Genomic DNA, 22,356 nt, shown 5'->3' with positions numbered 1-22,356 from the left:
TCCATCCAGAGCATTGCACCCTCCTCCCTCCATCCAGAGCATTGCACCCTCCTCCCTCCCTCCAGAGCATTGCACCCCCCCTCCATCCGACAGAGCATTACACCCCCCCTCTCTCCATCCGACAGAGAATTACACCCCCCCCTCCATCCAGAGCATTGCACCCCCCTCCCTCGTCCAGAGCATTGCACCCCCCTCCCTCGTCCAGAGCATTGCACCCCCCTCCCTCCAGACAGAGCATTGCACCCTCCATCCAGACAGAGCATTGCACCCTCCATCCAGACAGAGCATTGCACCCTACTCCCGCTCTACATCCAGAGCATTGCACCCCCCCTCCCTCCATCCAGACAGAGCATTGCACCCCCTCAATCCATCCGACAGAGCATCGCACCTACTGCTGCACACAATTGCACCCAGAGGCGGTGATCCCTTTTTATTTCCCCCTGAAGCTCATATGTGATAATCTCCATCAGATATTACCTCCTGTTATATCACACCCAGGGCTGGAAACAGCAAACTACACTGAGTGATGAGAAACTACAGGCTCCTCCCACACAAGAGGCCGGTCACATGGGTGTGACGTCAGCAGAGGTCCTTCTGGCCACTGGGATCTAGACGCTACCATATATCTAGTGTGCGGCTCTGCAGGAGGAGGTATGTGGAGATTCCCCATTACTGGGGGCATTAACCCCTTCAGCTCTGAGACTTTCTTGGGGTTTTTCTCTCGCTGATTTCTATGAATCGTGAGGTTTTTGTTCCTTTTCCTCTGATAGATACAGACGCCCCAACTATGAGAGGCCGGAAGTGAGGAAACCCGTCTGCCCTCAGTCCTCGGCCCCTTTCCTGCCCTCAGTCCTCGGCCCCTTTCCTGCCCTCGGTCCCCGGCCCCTTTCCTGCCCTCAGTCCTCGGCCCCTTTCCTGCCCTCGGTCCCCGGCCCCTTTCCTGCCCTCGGTCCCCGGCTCCTTTCCTGCCCTCGGTCCCCGGCTCCTTTCCTGCCCTCGGTCCCCGGCCCCTTTCCTGCCCTCGGTCCCCGGCCCCTTTCCTGCCCTCGGTCCCCGGCCCCTTTCCTGCCCTCGGTCCCCGGCCCCTTTCCTGCCCTCGGTCCCCGGCCCCTTTCCTGCCCTCGGCCCCTTTCCTGCCCTCGGTCCCCGGCCCCTTTCCTGCCCTCGGTCCCCGGCCCCTTTCCCGCCCTCGGTCCTCGGCCCCTTTCCCACCCTCTGTCCCTTTCCCGTCCTCGGTCCTCGGCCCCTTTCCCACCCTCTGTCCCTTTCCCGTCCTCGGTCCTCGGCCCCCTTCTGCCCTCGGTCCTCTGTCGTTTACATTGTGCCCTTTATGGAGTAGATATAATCCCACACAGTATAATGTTCCCACAGCACCGCCATATACGCTAAAATAATAAATCTCATGTTTCCCCTTATTCTTTCTCATAACTTTATTATTACACTGGATTCTTTCTGATGTTACCTCATCATCTTCTCCCCATTCAGGTCCCTACAATATCGGATCCTCTCAGTGGAGATCTTCTATAGAAGAGAATTCTCCTGATTGCCCCGTGAAGGATGGATATGGACAGGGACAAGCTGGTGGAGAGGATATTACACCTCACCCTAGAGATCCTCTTCCGGCTTACTGGAGAGGTGAGAGATTCTGATGACGTCACATTACACCATTCTTATCTATGGGAATAACAGATGGACAGAACTGGAGAGGTGAGGACTCTGGAAATGTCTGTAGTGAGATTTATTACTGTGTCTCTCCATAACCAGGATTACACAGTAGTGAAGAAGACCTCTAGTGAGCGCTGTCAGGACCCTGTGTCTGAGGAATGGGGAAGACCCCTGAGCCCAATCACGGGGCCTCCACCTCACCCCCCGATACATGAGGACATCAATGACCAGAAGATCCTAGAACTCACCTACAAGATGACTGAGCTACTGACTGGAGAGGTGACACTGCTGGGAATGCTGGGACATTATACAGTAATGCTATGAAGGGATCGGGGGTGACGGTATCATTGTATGTGTCAGGTTCCTATAAGGTGTCAGGACGTCACCATCTATTTCTCCAGGGAGGAGTGGAAGTATTTAGAAGGACACAAAGAACTGTACAAGGATGTCATGATGGAGGTTCCCCAGCCCCTCACATCACCAGGTAATAGACAGAACTAAATACACACGGCCTATAATTATCTGTATGTAAGGAATGAATTCAGTCCCTGTATGTGTCTCCTCCAGGTCTATCCAGTGAGAGGACAACACCAGAGAGATATCCCCGTCCTCTTCTCCCACAGGACTGTAAACAAGAAGATCCCGATGTTCCTCAGGATCATCAGGTAGATGGAGAGAAGGTGCCATGAAATCTCCCTACGATGTGTAGACGGCTGTGAAGGTCTTGTGCTCAGTCTTGTTTTATCCTCCAGTATTATATGTTTTATACTTGTGTAATGAGAGCGGTGGAGATGGCAGGATTAGAGCTGATCATAGATGGGACTTCTCCATCTGTCTGTGACTTTTATAATATTTGTTTCAGGCTGAAGATCTGACCCATATTAATACTACAGAGACATATGTGAGGGGTGATGAGTGGTGTAAAGATGAGATTCCTACATATGGCTATCCAGGTGAGTAGTGACCACTAAATGCAGAGAAGTCACAGATTCCTCTCAGTCACCGGCTGTGGCTGCTTTATCGGTGGTGTAGTCCAGCCATAGACCACAACATTCTCTTCCACTTGGAACTGTTCATATTATTTTGGGCACTGAATCCTCTTCTTCTATAGAGCTTACAATCTGGATGATCCACTTACCCCTTGGAATTAGAAGATGCTGACCCTTACGTACTCAGATTGGTAAATTAGATATCCAAATTACAGTGTATGTAGAATGTGCTGACAAGTTAGAAAATCACTAAAAGAAAAATATTATGCTGGGCCCCTAAGAGATAGTGGAGAGTAATGATGCTATTAGCAGACAGCTGGGGGCTGGTGTTATCAGGTTGGGAAGGCTCATTGTGATTCTGCCCTTCCCAGCCATTAGATCTGCCAATCCTGCCACAGTTCCCGGCTCTTCCAAAATGCCCTGGTGTGGGGGCAAGTGGTGTAATGGTTCATGGGGTGGATGACAACTGTGAATTGACAGCTGGCATGAAGCCCTGGTGCTAGTAATGATTGGGGATCTATCGGACACCCCCATTACTAACCCAGTAGATGTAAATAGAAAAAAGAAGACAAAAAAATATTTTATTTCAAACACCCATCCCCATCCCCAAGGCAAGCCCTTATTCACCAATTTATTAAAAAAGTCTTGACGTTCCGCCGTAATCAACAAGGAGGTCCCACGATGACGACGTTCCACAAAAACAAACCTGAAGGACATAAACAGAATTAAAAAAGCCAGGACAAAGTCCCTCATTCACCAATTCATTAAATAACCGCTAAAAAAAATGAAATTTCGCTGTAATCCACATGGAGGTCCCAGTTCGTTGCCTATAAAGAACATTCAGAGAACGAACCCCATAGGCTGGAACAGCAGCCACTGCCGACTCTCGCGCTGTGCTGTGTATGACACGGTGACACCAATGAGTGGTACCGTATTTTTCGGACCATAAGACGCACTTTTCTTGGCCCCAAATGTTGGGGGAAAGTGGGGGGTGCGTCTTATGGTCTGAATGTAGGGGAATGGCTGCGGGGAATGAGGGTGCTGCGGTGGAGCGGGTCATCGGGGGCACGAGCAGGCTGTAGCAGCGCCTGCCGTGACCAAGTGGGCCCGCTCATTACATATGCACGCCCATCCTCCCGCCCATCTCTCAGCGCTGAAGCTGGCGCTGATAGGTGGGCGGGATGATGGGCGGGGGGTGCGCGCATAGTAAACAGCCAGCCGTGATCACCCCTGGCAACTACGGCCTGGAGTGATCATGTGCGGCTGTATGCACTGCCCCCCGCGCATCATCATCAGCGCGGGGTGCAGTGAATCAGTACACTCACCGTTCACCTGCAGCACGGCGATCTCCTCCTGATTGCCGGCCGCGCTGTGTGGAGACTAGCGGGGCTCACAGCGATGATGTCATCGCTGTGCGCACATGTCCACACGGCCGCGCCGGCACAGACAGAAGGAGATTGCGTTGCTGCAGGGAGCGTGGCCCGCTCCACACAGCGCTACCGGCACAGACAGGAGGAGGAGCGACGCTGCGTGGAGCGAGGAAAGGTGAATATAATTTTTTTTTTTTTTTTTTAATGTGTGTGCCGCAGGATGGGCGCATATGAGCATGATGATGGGCGCATATGAGCAGAATGATGGGCGCATATGAACAGGATGATGGGGGTATATGAGCATGATGATGGGCGCATAGGAGCAGGATGATGGGGGTATATGAGCATGATGATGGGCGCATATGAGGAGGATGATGGGCGCATATGAGCAGGATGATGGGCGCATATGAGCAGGATGATGGGCGCATATGAGCAGGATGATGGGCGCATATGAGCAGGATGATGGGCGCATATGAGCAGAATGATGGGCGCATATGAACAGGATGATGGGGGTATATGAGCATGATGATGGGCGCATAGGAGCAGGATGATGGGGGTATATGAGCATGATGATGGGCGCATATGAGCAGGATGATGGGCGCATATGAGCAGGATGATGGGCGCATATGAGCAGGATGATGGGCGCATATGAGCAGGATGATGGGCGCATATGAGCAGGATGATGGGGGTATATGAGCAGAATGATGGGGGTATATGAGCAGGATGATGGGCGCATATGAGCAGGATGATGGGCGCATATGAGCAGGATGATGGACGCATATGAGCAGGATGATGGGCGCATATGAGCAGGATGATGGGCGCATATGAGCAGGATGATGGGCGCATATGAGCATGATGATGGGCGCATATGAGCATGATGATGGGCGCATATGAGCAGAATGATGGGCGCATATGAACAGGATGATGGGGGTATATGAGCATGATGATGGGCACATATGAACAGGATGACGGGCGCATATGAACAGGATGATGGGCGCATATGAGCAGGATGATGGGGGCATATGAGCAGGATGATGGGCGCATATGAGCAGGATGATGGGCGCATATGAGCAGGATGATGGGCGCATATGAGCAGGATGATGGGCGCATATGAGCAGGATGATGGGCGCATATGAGCAGGATGATGGGGACATATGAGCAGGATGATGGGCGCATATGAGCAGGATGATGGGCGCATATAAGCAGGATGATGGGCGCATAACAGTGTGTCATGACCACATTTTTTGCTTAAAATTTTATTTTCCTATTTTCCTTCTCTAAAACCAGGGTGCGTCTTATGGTCAGGTGCGTCTTATAGTCCGAAAAATACGATAACTTTACTGCACGAGCCCTAACAGAATATATTACACACCTTTAGGCTCATGCAAACGACCGCATATATAGGAAATGTCTGACTTTTTCCTATGGTTCCATGAAAAAAATCGGACTAAAAGTTTGGACACACCTTCTCATCTCTAGAACAACTATTAAGAGACTTTGTGCAGCAGGCCTTCAAGGTAAAACAGCTGCTAGGACACCACTGCTAAGGACAGGCAACAAGCAGAAGAGACTTGTTTGGGCTAAAGAACACAAGGAATGGACATTAGACCAGTGGAAATCTGTGCTTTGGCCTGATGAGTCCAAATTTGAGATCTTTGGATCCAACCACAGTGTCTTTATAGAAAAGGTGAACGGATGAACTCTACATGCCTGGTTCCCCCCGTGAAGCATGGAAGAGGAGGAGGAGGTGTGATGGTGTGGGGGTGCTTTGCTGGTGACACTGTTGAGGATTTTTTCAAAATTGAAGGCATACTGAACCAGCATGGCTACCACAGCATCTTGCAGCGGCATGCTATTCCATCCGGTTTGCGTTTAGTTGGACCATCATTTATTTTTCAACATTACAATGACCCCAAACACACCTCCAGGCTGTGTAAGGGCTATTTGACTAAGAAGGAGAGTGATGGGGTGCTACGCCAGATGACCTGGTCTCCACAGTCACCAGACCTGAACCCAATCGAGATGGTTTGGGGTAAGCTGGACCGCATAGTGAAGGCAAAAGGGCCAACAAGTGCTAAGCATCTTTGGGAACTCCATCAAGACTGTTGGAAAACCATTTCCGGTGACTACCTCTTGAAGCTCATCAAGAGAATGCCAAGAGTGTGCAAAGCAGTAATCAAAGCAAAAGGTGGCTACTTTGAAGAACTTAGAATAAAGACATATTTTCAGTTATTTCACACTTTAAGTATTTCATTCCACATGTTTTCAGTCATAGTTTTGATGTCATCAATGTGAATCTACAATTTTTTAGAGTCATGAATATAAAGAAAACTCTTTGAATGAGGTGTGTCCAAACTTTTAGTCTATACTGTATATTACAATCCAAAATAACTTATAAAAGCACTATAATATGCTATACCCATACTAATATATCCTGTAACCACAATCCCATTTAAACCATAAAGTTAAATTGCCCAATGCTGTGCCTGAATCACTGTAAACTATAAACCAGTTCTAAATAGCAAGTGTGGAGACACGGGGGTCAGTGGGTGCTCTCGTCCGCTGATCCGGCCGCCTTTAGAAAGACTGCATGGCCCAGGGCTCCTCCCAACTGAACGCCCGACCTCCTTAACCGTGGGCTGAACACTACTCAGAAAACACAGGGTGAGGGAATCACAATATTAAGACGCATGGAAAAATCCAAAATGCATGTGTTGTGGATGTATTTTATTTTATAAACGCAGTGTCCAGTCTGCCGGAGGGTGCGTTCTTTTCCGCACTGCAGAGAACGCAACGTGCGCACATATCCTTGTTGCTCTACTAGGCTAATTAATACACAGTCATTCAGTTGCACAGCATACTGATAAGTGCAATTTCAACTCCATGTGTGGAGCATATTTGCATAATGGCCACTAGATGGCAGTGTATCTCCACATAATAAATCTCAGTGCTTCATATAAAGTAGATACAAAGTAACGAAAATCCAGCGGATCACAGGCAGATGAATTAAAAACTTTCCTTTATTTTCATCGCTTTAAAAATGGATAGACAGCATCAACAAGGCACAGTTCATCCAACGCGTTTCGACATAACGCAGTGTCGTATATTCTTATTCATGGATCCACTTTGTTTCTGCTATTATCCCCTTGTGCCTGGGATTTCCGTGCAGGATCAGCTGGTCTTTTCCTCAGACTTACACACCAGAGCGGTGAGCTGGAATACATTTCTTTTTGCTTCATATAAAGTGCCCAATGCATTAATCATTATCTCAGTCTGCAATACTAGTCAGAAAATTAGTGTAAAACACTGTGACATAGGGTAACAAGAAGTGGATAAATATCCATGTTGTAGCATAGATCTCCTCAGCTCAATCCCCAACGTACGTTTCACGATCGGCTTTTTCAGTACATGTCCAGGCCCGTCTGAAGTTTGCTAGAGAGCATTTGGATTATCCAGAAGACTATTGGGAGCATGTCATATGGTCTGATGAAACCAAAGTAGAACTGTTTGGTAGAAACACAAGTCGTCGTGTTTGGAGGAGTCACTGTGACGCATGGGGGTGGCAACATCATGCTTTGGGGCTGTTTCTCTGCAAAGGACCGAGGACGATTGATCCGTGTACATGAAAGTATGAATGGGGCCATGTATCGTGAGATTTTGAGTGCAAACTGTGGAGACATGGGGCTCAGTGGGTGCTCTCGTCCACTAAAACCCGCCGCCTTTAGAAAGACAGCGTGGCTCAGGGCTCATCCCAACTGAACGCCAGCCTCCTTAACCGTGGGCGTAACACTACTCAGACAACACAGGGTGAGGGAACCACAATAATTAGACTTTATTGGATCCCCAAACAATTAACGGCACATAGCACATAACCAGCAAAACACACAAATGTAACAGGCAACAGAGTCTCACCCTTCCGCTGGCTCACCAGGGATTTAGAATTTCCGTGCCTCAGAGCTTCTAGGGCTACTTACTCCAATCCAGCAGCACCCTGCTTTCGGCGGGCACCCACCGAGAATGGAATAACGCCAGATTTAGGAAGCTGGCTGAGGTCTGCAAAGTCTGTAGGCAGATGACTGGATTGTCCCAAGCTGGATTCCTTCCCTAGGTAGTCCTTGATAGCTCAGCCGAATCCTTGCATTCGATGCTGAGGTCCATGTAGTATTATAATCCAGGTTCAGCTTGCCAAACTGATCCGCAGATCCTAGATTGGTTGCGTGTAGCAAGAGTCTCTCAGGGCAATGGACAGTCCTCCTTCTTATACCCCTGAGCTCTCCATTCAGACCATTGGGGTCTTCACGATTGGTGGAAAAGACTGGGCTCTTATTGGCTAGATTTCAAGCCATATTCAAATATCCAGAGACAAGGTAAGTTACATCACATCTAGCAAATCACTTAGTAATACAATGGGAAGTTCGTATAATTGAGTTATCTGTGTGTCTGGCCTTCATTAGCCAAGGCAATTACATGAGTTAACAAGAGTCTTGTAAAAACAATGAGGGACTTATCACCCGTCTATAAACAAACTGTCTTCATGTCTGGCTGAATGTTAAGAAAGTTAACCCATGCTAGGCACTGAGAGTCCATGTCGTCACATTCCTCCCCCTTCTTAATATTAACCAGACAGGATGGGCTTTCGATCACTCTTCTCCTGTTGACATTTGATGGTTCTGAGGAGGCTGAAGATTGAGGAGGAGGGTTCTCTTATCAAGGGCATGGGTTGGAGTGGGGCACGACATGGGGCTTCCCCCATACATTGACACACTGGGCAAGAGGCTCTGTATTTTTGCACTTCTTGAGTGACCTTTGGCCAGAAAAAACTGTGCAACAGGCGGGCCCTATCTTTTTGGTTCCCATGTGCCCAGCCTCAGGATCATCATGAGCTAAACGCAATAGTTGGGGTCGGTATTGCTGGGGTACCACAAGCTGAAGTACACGAGTCCAGGGATTTTCTGGGAAGGATGCGGGCTTTTTCCCATCTATACACCTCCCCCTGATTTCCTTCCCCAGGTTGGGGGGGCCGCACTACGGATAAGCTCTAGGGTGGGGTCTGTCAGTTGAGCTTCCCTGAATTCCTTACGATCTATCTCCCCCAAGTCAATGGCCACAGTTGGGTCTGATGTACTTACATGTGATAGCTCCGAGGAGGAGGCTGAAGATTGAGGAGGAGGGTTCTTTTCGGAAGGGTTGGTAGAATGACCTGCACCAGGATGGTGTTTGGCTTGGCTGCTGGTGATGGCGGTGACAAACTGGTTGGATAGTCCCTGTCCTAGGTTATTTCCCAAAGTAACAGGGGTGGGGAGGCCGTCCATGAGCCCCACTTCAAACTTTCCTTGGTCAGTTCCCCAGTCCAACTGCACTTGTGCCAGAGGGATGTTCAAGCGCTGGCCCCCAGCAAGGGAGATGGTCACTTGGCGGCCAGGTAAATCATGTTCTGTGGGAACAATATCTGGGCTGACCAGGGTGATGGAAGATCCAGTGTCTCGAAGTCCCTGAGCCTGTATATCACCAACCTTGACCGTCTGGATGTGGCGATGGAGGTTGGCTGGCTTACGGTGTCCGGCCTGTCGTAGAGTGTGGACTTGGTAAACCACTTCCTCAGCTATTGGTGTTTCTCGGGAGTAGCATTCCTTAGCTCTCGTTGGTTCATCTCGGCAAATGTTGACTGGTTGGACTGGCAGACAGGCTCCAGGCATGGGACCCTGACTTAGAAGACACTCTTTGGCCATGTGTCCAAGGCGCCCACACGTATAACAGTGCTGTGGGTTAGACAAGTCACCGGTCCTGTTGGTGAACCTTTGTTCTGTGGGGTAATGAGTTAGTCCAGCACGGGAGTCTGGAGGTCGCTGGGATCCATGGTTGCGGGACCTCCTGGAATCGGTGGGCCTATTGGGCCTCCAGCTGGGTCGGTTGGCTGTAAATTCGTCAGCCAATCGTGCTGCTTGCTCTGGGGTGTCGGGCTTCCTGTCAGCTACCCATTCTCGGATTTCCGGGTCCGTCTTCTCCAGCAGCTCTTCAAGCATTATCACATCCCGAAGGGCAGCAGCGGAGTGGGCGGTCCGACCATCGAGCCAGCGATTACAGTGTCGTCGGAGTTGACTGCCAAATTCGACGTACAAGACACCCTGGCGAGACATAGTCCGGAACTTAGTGCGATGTCTCTCGGGTGTTATGGTAAAAAGGGCCAACAAAGTATCCTTAATAATTCCGTAGTCCAAGCAGTCCTGAGGCCCAAGTGATCGGAAGCCACTTGGGCCCGGACCGGCAAGCTTGTCCACAGGTATTTGGACCACTTATCTGTGGGCACCTGGTGGATACGCATTAGCACTTCAAAGTTTTGCAAGTGTTCATCTATTTCAGTGCTGGAATCATTAAACACTGGCATGTGCCTGTAGCGAAGAAGCCTTCCTTGGTGGTGGTCTATCCTGGAGGTAGGTGCTGATGGTAAGGAAATTGGAACTCCCAACACGAATTGCAGAACTCCAGCCCTCTCTTCTCTTAAAGCTACAGGCCCCAATGCAGCCAACAATTCCCTTACTCGGTCTGCGTGGGCTTGGTTTGTTTCCAGACTGTCACTGGATCTAGGATGAGACACCCAGTTTGCATCCTCTGGTACCACATCGGCGGTGTCCTCATCGTCCTCTGCATCATTCTGGGCATCCCGATGGACCAATTTCTGGATCAAGTCCGACCGAGTGTCAGTGTTCCTGTATTCAATCTTTCGCATCTGGCACAGATCCTGTAGCATCCATTTACTGCTGCGGTCGTAAATCCTCTCTGGTCCTTGTCTCATGGCTGAGCTGGTGGGGTTGGACATGGCAGCGTCCGAAACCTGAATGCCTCACCTATGGCCTGCTGGGTATGCTTATGTGCCTCCCTGGTTGTTGAGCCCTGGACGGTGTCCGTGAACACCAATCCTCTGCAGCTCCCCTAGATAAACCAGGCTGAGTAGTATCCCACCGTTGCCACCAATTGTGGAGACACGAGGGTCAGTGGGTGCTCTCGTCTGCAGAACCGGCCGCCTTTAGAAAGACAGCATGGCACAGGGCTCCTCCCAACTGAACGCCCGACCTCCTTAACCGTGGGCTGAATACTACTCAGACAACACAGGGTGAGGAAATCATAATATTAAGACTTTATTGGATCCCCAAACAATTAACGGCACATAGCACATAACCAGCAAAACACACAAATGTAACAGGCAACAGAGTCTCACCCTTCCGCTGGCTCACCAGGGATTTAGAATGTCCGTGCCTCAGAGCTTTCTGGGCTACTTACTCCAATCCAGCAGCACCCCGCTTTCGGCAGGCACCCACCGAGAATGGAATAACGCTAGATTTAGAAAGCTGGCTGAGGTCTGCAAAGTCTGTAGGCAGATGACTGGATTGTCCCAAGCTGGATTTCTTCCTTAGGTGGTCCTTAATTGCTAAGCTGAATCCTTGCATTCGATGCTGAGGTCCATGTAGTATTATAATCCAGGTTCAGCTTGCCAATCGGATCCGCAGATCCTAGATTGGTAGCATGTAGCAAGAGTCTTTCTGGGCAATGGACAGTCCTCCTTATACCCCTGAGCTCTCCATTCAGACCATTGGGGTCTTCACGATTGGTGGAAAAGACTTGGCTCTTATTGGCTAGATTTCAAGCCATATTCAAATATCCAGAGACAAGGTAAGTTACATCACATCTAGCAATTCACTTAAGGCCACTTAACACGTTGCGATCTCGCTAGCGTGCGTGCCAGCCCCCATCGTTTGTGCGACACAGGCAAATTGCTGCCTGTCGCGCACAAAATCTCGGACCCCCGTCACACTACTTACCTGCATAGAGATGTCGCTGTGACCGGCGTACCGCCTCCTTTCTAAGGGGGCTGTTTATTCGGCGTCACAGCGACGTCACTAAGCGTCCTCCCAATCAAAGCGGAGGGGCGGAGATGAGCGGGACGTAACATCCTGCCCATCTTCTTCCTTCCTCATTGCTGCCGGGACGCAGGTAAGGTGGGGTTCCTCGTTCATGCGGTGTCACACGTAACGATGTGTGCTGCCGCAGGAACGACGAACTAAATCGCCCAAGCATCAACAATGATACTTGAGATTATGAGATTAGGGGGGCATGTCACTGATAAGCGATTTTGAACGTTTTTGCGACGATTCAAAATCGCTCATAGGAGTCACACACAACGAGATCGCTACAGCGGCCGGATGTGCGTCACAAATTCCGTGACCCCAACGAGATCGCTGTAGCGAAATCGTAGCGTGTAAAGTGGCCTTTAGTATTACAATGGGAAGTTCACATAATTGAGTTATCTGTGTGTCTGGCCTTCATTAGCCAAGGCAATTACATGAGTCAACAAGAGTCTTGTAAAAACAATGAGGGACTTATCACCCGTCTATAAACAAACTGTCTTCAGGCACTGAGAGTCCATGTCGTCCATTCCTCCCCCTTCTTAATATTAACCAGACAGGATGGGCTTCCGATCACTCTTCTCCTGTTGACATTTGATGGTTCTGAGGAGGAGGCTGAAGATTGAGGAGGAGGGTTCTCTTATCAAGGGCATGGGTTGGAGTGCGGCACGACATGGGGCTTCCCCCATACATTGACACACTGGGCAAGAGGCTCTGTATTTTTGCACTTCTTGAGTGACCTTTGGCCAGAAAAAACTGTGCAACAGGCGGGCCCTATCTTTTTGGTTCCCATGTGCCCAGCCTCAGGATCATCATGAGCTAAACGCAATAGTTGGGGTCGGTATTGCTGGGGTACCACAAGCTGATGTACACGAGTCCAGGGATTTTCTGGGAAGGATGCGGGCTTTTTCCCCATCTATACACCTCCCCCTGATTTCCTTCCCCAGGTTGGGGGGGCCGCACTACGGATAAGCTCTAGGGTGGGGTCTGTCAGTTGGGCTTCCCTGAATTCCTTACGATCTATCTCCCCCAAGTCAATGGCCACAGTTGGGTCTGATGTACTTACATGTGATAGCTCCGAGGAGGAGGCTGAAGATTGAGGAGGAGAGTTCTTTTCCCGTCTATAAACAAACTGTCTTCATGTCTGGCTGAATGTTAAGAAAATTAACCCATGCTAGGCACTGAGAGTCCATGTCGTCATAGCAAGGTCTGCAGAATTCATGCTACTCCCTATTAAAGGCTAAAAGCCCAGCCACAAGTGACTAAATAAACATAGGAGACACATAGAATTGCAAATTACTCACTAGATAATACTCAGTCCATGTCCCGTCACATCATTTGGTTTGGAATATCATATTCAGACCATGGTGTGTAATGGTTATCATAGGTGTGAGTGCTATCTGTGAAAACTATAGATAGCAGTCCGAGAAATTGACATCTGAATGACTCCTTACTTGTCAGCCACAGAGCTATCGGAGGCCCCGTCCGCAGAGTGCAAGGGTGTCTTGACACACACACACACGAAAAACAAGTATTTAGTCAGCCACCAATTGAGCAAGTTCTCCCACTTAAAAAGATGTCAGAGAACTTCCGGGTCCTGAGCTCGCATGGAAGGCAGCGCTCGCATGGAAGGCAGCGTGTGAAGAGAGCTCCTGCTTTATCAAGACCCCAGAAGTCCCAGCACACAAACCAGCTGATAAGCGGTCAAAAGAGTAGATAAGATAGTGTGCATGCCCCTCAGACATAATGGAGAGGTATGTACACAAGAACGGGACTGCAGGACAGAGCCCCCTAAGCCAGAGGAATAGGGGTGCTAAAGTGGCTGCGGAGGTGACCAAGCCCAGGAAAAGCAATAAACCTGGTAATCAGCTTACCCAGCAGGAGGGAGGGGGTGAGCAGGAGATAAGCACTGCAGGTCTCAGCATTTCTTACAAGTCCCTAGCAGATGAGGTGGTAAAGATGTTAACCCCCAAGCTTCAGGAAATGCTGGAGCAGACAGTGTCTGATGCCCTGAAGCAAATGCAGGAAGCCATCTCACAGCAATCAGAAAGACTGGCTACAGTGGAGAACAGACTCAGCACTGCGGAGGATGAGTTGGGAGAGGTGCAGGCCGAGCTGCAAAGAGTCACCAGGCTGAACCAGCAACTTGCAGATAAAATTGACGATCTGGAGAATCGCTCCAGACAAAACAACTTAAGAATCATTGGGCTCCCAGAAACTATCACCCCTCACCAGCTAAGGGGGATATGCATGGAGGACATACCTCACGCTCTGGGCATTGCTGATACACTCAAGGCTGAAAGGGCACACAGAGTGGGACCCCCAGCCCAGCACACAAGTGCAAACACACCTCCAAGACCCAGGCCAGTGATTGTCAGATATTTGAACTTTGTGGATAAAACTAACATCTTTCAAACATTTCAGAAGAAGACATTCCCCACGGTGGTAAGGGGACATAAGATTCTGATATTCAGTGACTATTCGGCGGAGGTCACAAAGAAAAGAAGAGCCTTCAGCGATGTCTGCACAGAGCTTTTCAGAAAGAAGATAAAATTTGCTTTGCAATTCCCGGCCGTCCTTAAAATCTTTGCCCCAGGAGGAGGTACAGAGACATTCACGGCCCCTGATCAGGCAAGACGTTATGTGGACAAAACTTTTGCAAAATCATCACCCCTGGCGAAGAGTAGGGATACTACTCCTTAGAGGGGGTGAGGACATAAAATAGGACATACAGGGGCAAAATTGCTGATGATTAATGTGGAGTATTGATGCTGTTTCTAAAGGAGCGATGGGGGAGGGGGATTTGTATGGGGGTCTGGAGTTCATGATGTGGGCCTGAAAGCGTTAACTCTACCATAACCCAGACACCCCCAGTCCCTCTCCATACCCCCGCTTTTCCCCTTTTTTTTTTTTTCCTTCCTTTTCTTCTTCTTTCCCTGTCTTGCCCAACCCCTTTATTATCCCATTACCCAAACACACCCCCCTCCAACACACAACTGCCATCCTATACCCCCATAACCACACTCCCCTCCCACTCCCTCCAACTACACTCCCTTACCCACAAACTACTTCCCACCCCCTCCACCCACACCCCCTTTGCCACCCACAAACAAACCCTCTCCTGCCCCCCCCCGACTACACACTTTCTCCCACCCACACACTATCTCCCACCCCATCCATCCCAATCAACTCCCTCATCCCATTCACACCTCCCCCCATTTACGACCCTTTTCCTTCCCACAACCATCCTCTGGACCCCTCCTCCATTCTTCCCTCCTTTCTTCCTCTTGTTTCTTTTTTCTTTCTTTTCTTTCTTTCACCTCTCCTGGGAATGAGCCTCTCTATACTGGGTCGAGGTTCAACCTACTTTCAGTCCTCAGGGCTTGGGGATACTTGAATATATTTCTGAAGCTATGTTTAGCATGCCTTTAAGTGAAGTGTGGAAGCTTAAGAAAGCGAAAGTATTTTGAGGAGCGAAAGAGGGATCAGTAGGAGTCCCTACATACATGCGGGAAAAAAGTGAAGTCCGCAACTGTGTTTTCCTACAAAGGATATAGGATAGCGGTGTTATTTTGTTGGTTTAATTGACTTTTCTTTTTTTTTTTTTGCACCACCAGAGAGAGACGCGGTGGACAGGTTTTAAGAAGGTTTTAGTTAAGATAGGATAAGAAGTAAGATTTCAAGTAATATATAAGCATGCGAATTGTGACGTGGAACGTTAAAAGCCTGCAGTCGCCACACAAAAGACAAATGATATTGAGGCACTTAAAGAAGCTTAAAGTAGACATTGCCCTACTTCAGGAGACCCATTTGAAAAATCAGGATTTCACCAGAATGTGCAAAATGTGGGTGGGAGAAGTGATGGGATCCTCAGCCCAAAATAATAAAGCAGGTGTGTTAATACTATTCCATAAGCAGGCAAATTGTAAGGTAATAACACAGGAAAATGATGGAGATGGGAGAATACAAAAAACTTTGCTTGATACCCCATGTGGACGACTCAAAATCTATAATGTATATGCACCAAATGAGAGTAATAAGATTTTCTTCCAGGAGTTGGAGAGGCAGGTTTTGGAGGACCCTGAGAGGAACATAATAATAGGAGTGGATCTTAATACGGTAATGAACGTCAAAGAAGATAGGTCGGGCACAGGACACAAACGCATGGTAGCCAGGACACATGACAGGGTGCTGAATCCATTCACAGAACATACTAGCGTAATAGATGCTTGGCGAAACTCACACCCGGCAGACCGAGAGTACACTCATTTCTCCCACGTCCATAACACATGGTCTAGAATAGACTATTTTCTACTAACACAGGGTCTACTCAACAAAATGAGGAGGATCGACATACAAGATCTGGTGATATCAGATCACGCCCCATTACTCCTAGACCTAGAAGAGACCTACCCCAAGGGAACAGACATACTGTGGAGATTCCCTTCACACTTAGCCCAAGACGAGAACTTCCAAAAACTGGTGAAAATGTGTTGGCAGGAATATACATGGGATAATAAGGAGCATGAGGAAAACTCCCATTTATACTGGGACGCAGCTAAGGCAGTACTAAGGGGAAGAATAATGGGATATGTGAAAGCATTGCGAAACAAAACAACTAAAGCATACACTGAAGCCAGCAGAAGGACCAGAGAAGCATACACAAACTACATTAATAATACATCTATTGGTAATAGGAACAAGTGGATAAAAGAGAAAGCAGAATTTGACTTGTGGGTGGACAGGGCAGAGAGGATGAGGGGCCAGAGAATTGCATCACATTATTTTAGATTCGGGAACAAGGCAGGTTCGCTTCTGGCCCGAATGGCAAAGGGAATAACTCCTTTAACATCTATAACTCATTTGAGGCACCCATCTGGGGCTAGCCACAATGACCCAAAGAAAGTCAATGACATATTTGGAGAATTCTACAAAAAACTGTATGAACAAGGGCCAGCAAATGACACAGAAGGAGGCAACTTCCTAAACAATCTGTCATTACCCACAATTACGGAATCGGACAGGGAAATGTTAAATGCCCCAATAAAAGAGGAGGAAGTGAGAACAGTTGTGAAAAACCTTAAAAATAACAAGGTCCCAGGCCCCGATCGAATGACGGGGGAATTTTATAAAATACTACAGGAAGATGTTATGCCCACTTTAGTAAAAGTTTTTAACTACACTCTCCAAAACAAAATTCTACTACAGTCAGGCCATATGGCGTATATAAAGGTAATACACAAACAAGGAAAAGACCCCTCGGACCCTTCATCATACAGGCCCATATCGCTGATAAATCAAGACATTAAAATAATCTCTAAAATCCTGGCAGACCGGCTAGCATTGATCCTCCCATCAATAGGAGGGCCACATCAAGTGGAATTCGTTAAAAATAGGTCAGCAGTATTCAACATTCGCACAGTGTTGGCGGTACTAGATGGAACAAAAAGACCGGGCCTGACAAAGGGGAACCCTGCGTTGTTGGCCTTAGACGCGGAAAAGGCCTTTGACAATGTAAATTGTCATTGGTTAGGGCTAGTATTAGATAAATTTGGTATAATGGGTACTTTTCGGAACTATATGGAGGCACTTTACGCTACGCCTGAAACTAGAATTTCCACAATGGGCTTTCTGTCAAAATCTTTTCAGCTACAGAAGGGAACTAGGCAGGGGTGCCCCCTGTCCCCTCTTCTGTTTGACTTGGCCCTTGAACCACTAGCCCAATACTTAATAAAATCAGATGATTTCTCAGGAATCAAGGTTTGGAATAGTGAGATAAAACTAACCTGCTTTGCAGACGATATGCTTTTATTTATGTCAGACCCAGACAACCATCTGAAGAACGTAATAGACAAACTGGAGTACTTTGGCTCCTTCTCAGGCTACAGGATAAACATTAGTAAAAGTCAGATTCTATATTTGACACCCCTGGGGAATAGACAAGGTGAGGGAATAGAAGTAGCCATAGCCCCCCACTACTTCACTTATTTAGGAATTAAAATAGGCAGAGACTCAATGTCATTATATAGACTTAACTATCTACACCTAATTGAAAAAATAACTAAAGAGCTAGACAGGTGGAAAAATCTTTCCCTGTCCCTGTTTGGCAGAGCACATCTGATAAAGATGATTAGCTTCTCCCGCTTGCTCTATCCTCTACAAACTATTCCCTTACTGCTGAAACACACCGATATCAACAAGTTGCAAAAAGCGTTTGTAAAATTTTTATGGCAGAGAAAGAGACCAAGAGTAGCCTACTCAAAGCTGTCTCTACAGAAAAAAGATGGAGGGGTACAAATGCCCATGATTCAATTGTACAACTTAGCGGCGCTTGCCAGACATATAAAAGACTGGATCAATGGGACAACCTTCTTTTGTAACGTTCAGCTGGAGAGGGAGCTAACAAGCCCTTTTAACTTGGTAGCGGTATTACATATGAACCTAGATAAAATACCAACGTACGTGAAACAGAGCTGTTTAATAAAGGACACGGTGGGGGCCTGGAGAGCACTGAGAAAACTGTATAGACTCCCTTATTGTCTTTCAAAATTGTGGGAGGATCCAAATTTTATTCAAGGGTCTCAAAACAAATTATTTCAAGGATGGAAGCAGAGGGGGATACAGAGGTTGGGTGATTTACTGAAAACTGAAGAGGGGAGAGTTCTGAGCTGGGCGGAGGTATCGGAAAAATTTAACATGGAAAATCACCATTACTTACAATATTTACAAATAACAAGACATTACACATCAGTGGTAAAAGAGGTCAGGAAGGCTGAGAAGAAGGGGAGTTTTGATGTATTGATTGGTCAGGGAGCGGAACATGAATCCCTTTCGATCATATACCAACCATTGAGAGATCAAGTACAGGGCCCCTGGAAAGAGCAAATATTTAAAACCTGGGAGACGGCTCTGGGCGATCCGGACATCTATGATAAAATTCTAAGGGGGTTGGAATCTGTTAAGAAAGTAATGATAAACGAACAATGGAGGGAGATGCAATTTAAGCTAGAACACAACGCAATTTACGCCTTTAATATACCACATAGCAGCTCACCAGTGCATTTCTTAGACCATTGCCCTAAATCTGGACTCCATAAGGCAAAACTGTTTCACTGCATATGGGAATGCCCACGAGTGAGGGGGGTATGGGAGGACGCGGTGGCGTACATATTGAAGATTTGGAAAGTAGTTATACCCGTCACCCCTCATGCCTGTTTGTTTCACTGTATAGAAGCCCCTACGGAAACTGACAGAGCAAGGGCTCACATTCCAGGTATAATACACGTAGTATTGCTTGTAGTTAAGAAATGCCTACTTAGGAATTGGCTGATAAGACAGACTCCGAGAAATACAGAAATAGTTGATACCCTAAAAACAATAATGATGTACGACAAACTGGATTTGGAGAAACATAAGGAGAAGTCCACTAAAAGATTCTTCAAAAAGTGGAGAACATTTATTGAGCAAAGCTTCACACAAACGGAAATCACCCAGTTAATTAAAGCATTTGAACACACGTCTTGGTATTGTGTGGAAGACATTGCAGGGACACTAGGGACACTGAAGGTGGGGAGCATCCAAAGGACCAACTGAAGGGAACAAATAGGTTAGGTTGTTAAGTTAAAGGAAATTTTTGTTAAGATAATTCTATGGAGATGAAATTGTTGTGACAATGAAAAAGAAAATGATGTAACAGAAGCATTGTACGATCCGGAGACATTTTATGGAATGTAACAACATGTTCTCTTGATGATATGTGCTTGCTGACATCAAATAAAATATGTTTTAAAAAAAAAAAAAAAAAAAAGATGACAGGGGCCTGTAATTGAAATTATAGGTAGACCACTATGAGAGACAAAATGAGAAACAAATCCAGAAAATCACCGCGTCTGATTTGGCAAGATTTTTTTGCAAATTATGGTGGAAAATAAGTATTTAGTCAATAACAAAAGTTCATCTCAATATTTTGTTGTATATCCTTTGTTGCAAATGATCGAGATGAAATGTTTTCTGTAAGTCTTCACAAGGTTGGTGGTATGTTGGCCCATTTCTCCATGCAGATCTCCTCTAGAGCAGTGATGTTTCGGCCTGTCGCTGGCAACACAGACTTTCAACTCCCTCCAAAGATTTCCTAGGGGGTCGAGATCTGGAGACTGGCTAGGCTACTCCAGGACCTTCATATGCTTCTTACGAAGCTATTCCTTCATTGCCCTGGCGGTGTGCTTGGGATCATTATCATGCTGAAAGGCTCAGACATATTTCATCTTCAATGCACTTGCTAATGGAAGGAGGTTGCACTCAAAATCTCACAATACATGGCCCCATTCATACTTTCATGTACACGGATCAATCGTCCTCGGTCCTTTGCAGAGAAACAGCCCCAAAGCATGATGTTGCCACCCCCATGCGTCACGGTAGGTATGGTGTTCTTTGGATGCAACACAGCATTCTGTCTCCTGCAAACACGAAGACTTGTGTTTCTACCAAACAGTTCTACTTTGGTTTCCTCAGACCATATGACATGCTCCCAATACTCTTCTGGATAATACAAATGCTCTTTAGCAAACTTCAGATGGGTCTGGACATGTACTGAAAAAGCCGATCGTGAAACGTATGTTGGGGATTGAGCTAAGGAGATCTATGCTACAACATGGATATTTATCCACTTCTTGTTACCCTATGTCACAGTGTTTTACAGTAATTTTCTGACTAGTATTGCAGACTGAGATAATGATTAATGCATCGGGCACTTTATATGAAGCACTGAGATTTATTATGTGGAGATACACTGCCATTATACCAATATGCTTCACACATGGAGTTGAAATTGCAGTTATCAGTATGCTGTGCGACTGTATGACTGTATTAATTATCCTTGTTGCTCTATTATTTCAAATTGATTCTGATTAGTATTGCAGGTTGAGATAATATTGAGGCATTAGGCATGTTATATGAAGTACTGAGATTTATATTATGGAGATATAGTGGCCACTAAATAAATGTGTCTTATGCATGGATTTAAAGCTGTATGTGTTATGATGACTAGTATGTAATCTGTTTGCTATTTAATGGCAGCATATTGATTGATACATAATTAGTCTCAGAGCATACTATTTAGTCTGGTAAATCTAATGACAAAAAAAAAAGATGTGTGACTATGGAGAAACAGAAGAGATAATTTAAAACAATAGGGAGCAGTAACATAAGTATACCTTTTGGATCCACCAGCTCTGATTTTTGCATAATGTGAATTGGGATCATGATATGTAAATAATGTGTTTGTTTATTGTCTAATGAATTATGAAAAAGTGTGAATATTTGATACAGACTGAAAGTTCTGTTTTTGATAAGTTTTTAAAGAGTTGTAAGATAGCTTAGGCTGCTTTCACACATCCGGTTTTTGCCGTGCGGCACAATATGGCGCTCTGCAGAAAAAACGCAACCGTTTCTTTTTGCCGCTGGTTGCGTTTTTTCTCGCATAGACTTGCATTAGCGCCGTATTGTGCCCCATGGCCTTGCGTTGTGTCCGTTTTTTGCCGGATGCGGCATATTTAGCCCATGTGGCGGCCGAATGGAACGTTGCCTGGCACGTTTTTTCGTGCGGCGAAAAAAAACGCATCATGCCGGATCCAACGCGATGCGACGCGATTCACGATGCAAGCCTATGGACGCCGGATGCTTTTTTTTGTACTGCGCATGCTCCGTATCAAGCCACATCCATCAAAAACCGGACGGGCCGCATGGAAAAACTTATGCAACGGATCAGTTTTTTTCGCTGCATCCGTTGCATATGTTTTTGAGCCAGATTGTGCCGCTCAGCACAAACCGGATGTGTGAAAGCAGTCTAATCACCTTTGTTACGGTGGTCCCAGCTCTATGCAGGTCATTCACTAGGTTCCCCCTGTGTGGTTCTGGGATTTTTGCTCATTGTTTTTGTGATCATTTTGACCCCACAGAATGAGATCTTGCCCCAGATTGATGGGGATTATCAGTGGCCTTGTATGTCTTCCATTTTCTTATCATTGCTCCCACAGTTGATTTCATCAAACCAAGCTGCTTGCCTTTTGCAGATTCATTTCTTCCCAGCCTGGTGCAGGGCTACAGTTTTGTTTTTGGTGTCCTTCGACAGCTCTTTGGTCTTCACCATGGAGTGTGACTGTTTTAAGGTTGTGGACAGGTTTCTTTTATACTGATGACAAGCTCAAACAGGTGCCATTACTACAAGACTACAAGTAATGAGTGGAGGATAGAGGAGCCTCTTTAAAGAAGTTACAGGTCTGTGAGAGCCAGAAACCTTGCATGTTTTTAGGTGACTAATACTTATTTTCCACCATAATTTGCAAAAAATCCTTCCAAATCAGACAAGGTGAATTTTTTTTTTTAATTTTTTTTCTCATTTTGTCTCTCATAGTTGTGATCTACCTCTGATCT

At 46.9% G+C, this 22,356-nt stretch overlaps 1 pseudogene; it reads left to right on the top strand.

Moving 5' to 3' along the window:
- The first annotated feature begins 585 nt into the window (after positions 1-585).
- LOC142312209 (uncharacterized) overlaps positions 586-22,356 on the top strand; it is a 120,605-nt pseudogene continuing 98,834 nt past the window's right edge.

The sequence above is a fragment of the Anomaloglossus baeobatrachus genome, chromosome 5 (assembly GCF_048569485.1).
Source record: "Anomaloglossus baeobatrachus isolate aAnoBae1 chromosome 5, aAnoBae1.hap1, whole genome shotgun sequence".
NCBI classification, from domain to species: domain Eukaryota; kingdom Metazoa; phylum Chordata; class Amphibia; order Anura; family Aromobatidae; genus Anomaloglossus; species Anomaloglossus baeobatrachus.
The sequence above is the reverse complement of the archived record's forward strand: the minus strand, read 5'-3'. Positions and strand labels throughout refer to the sequence as shown.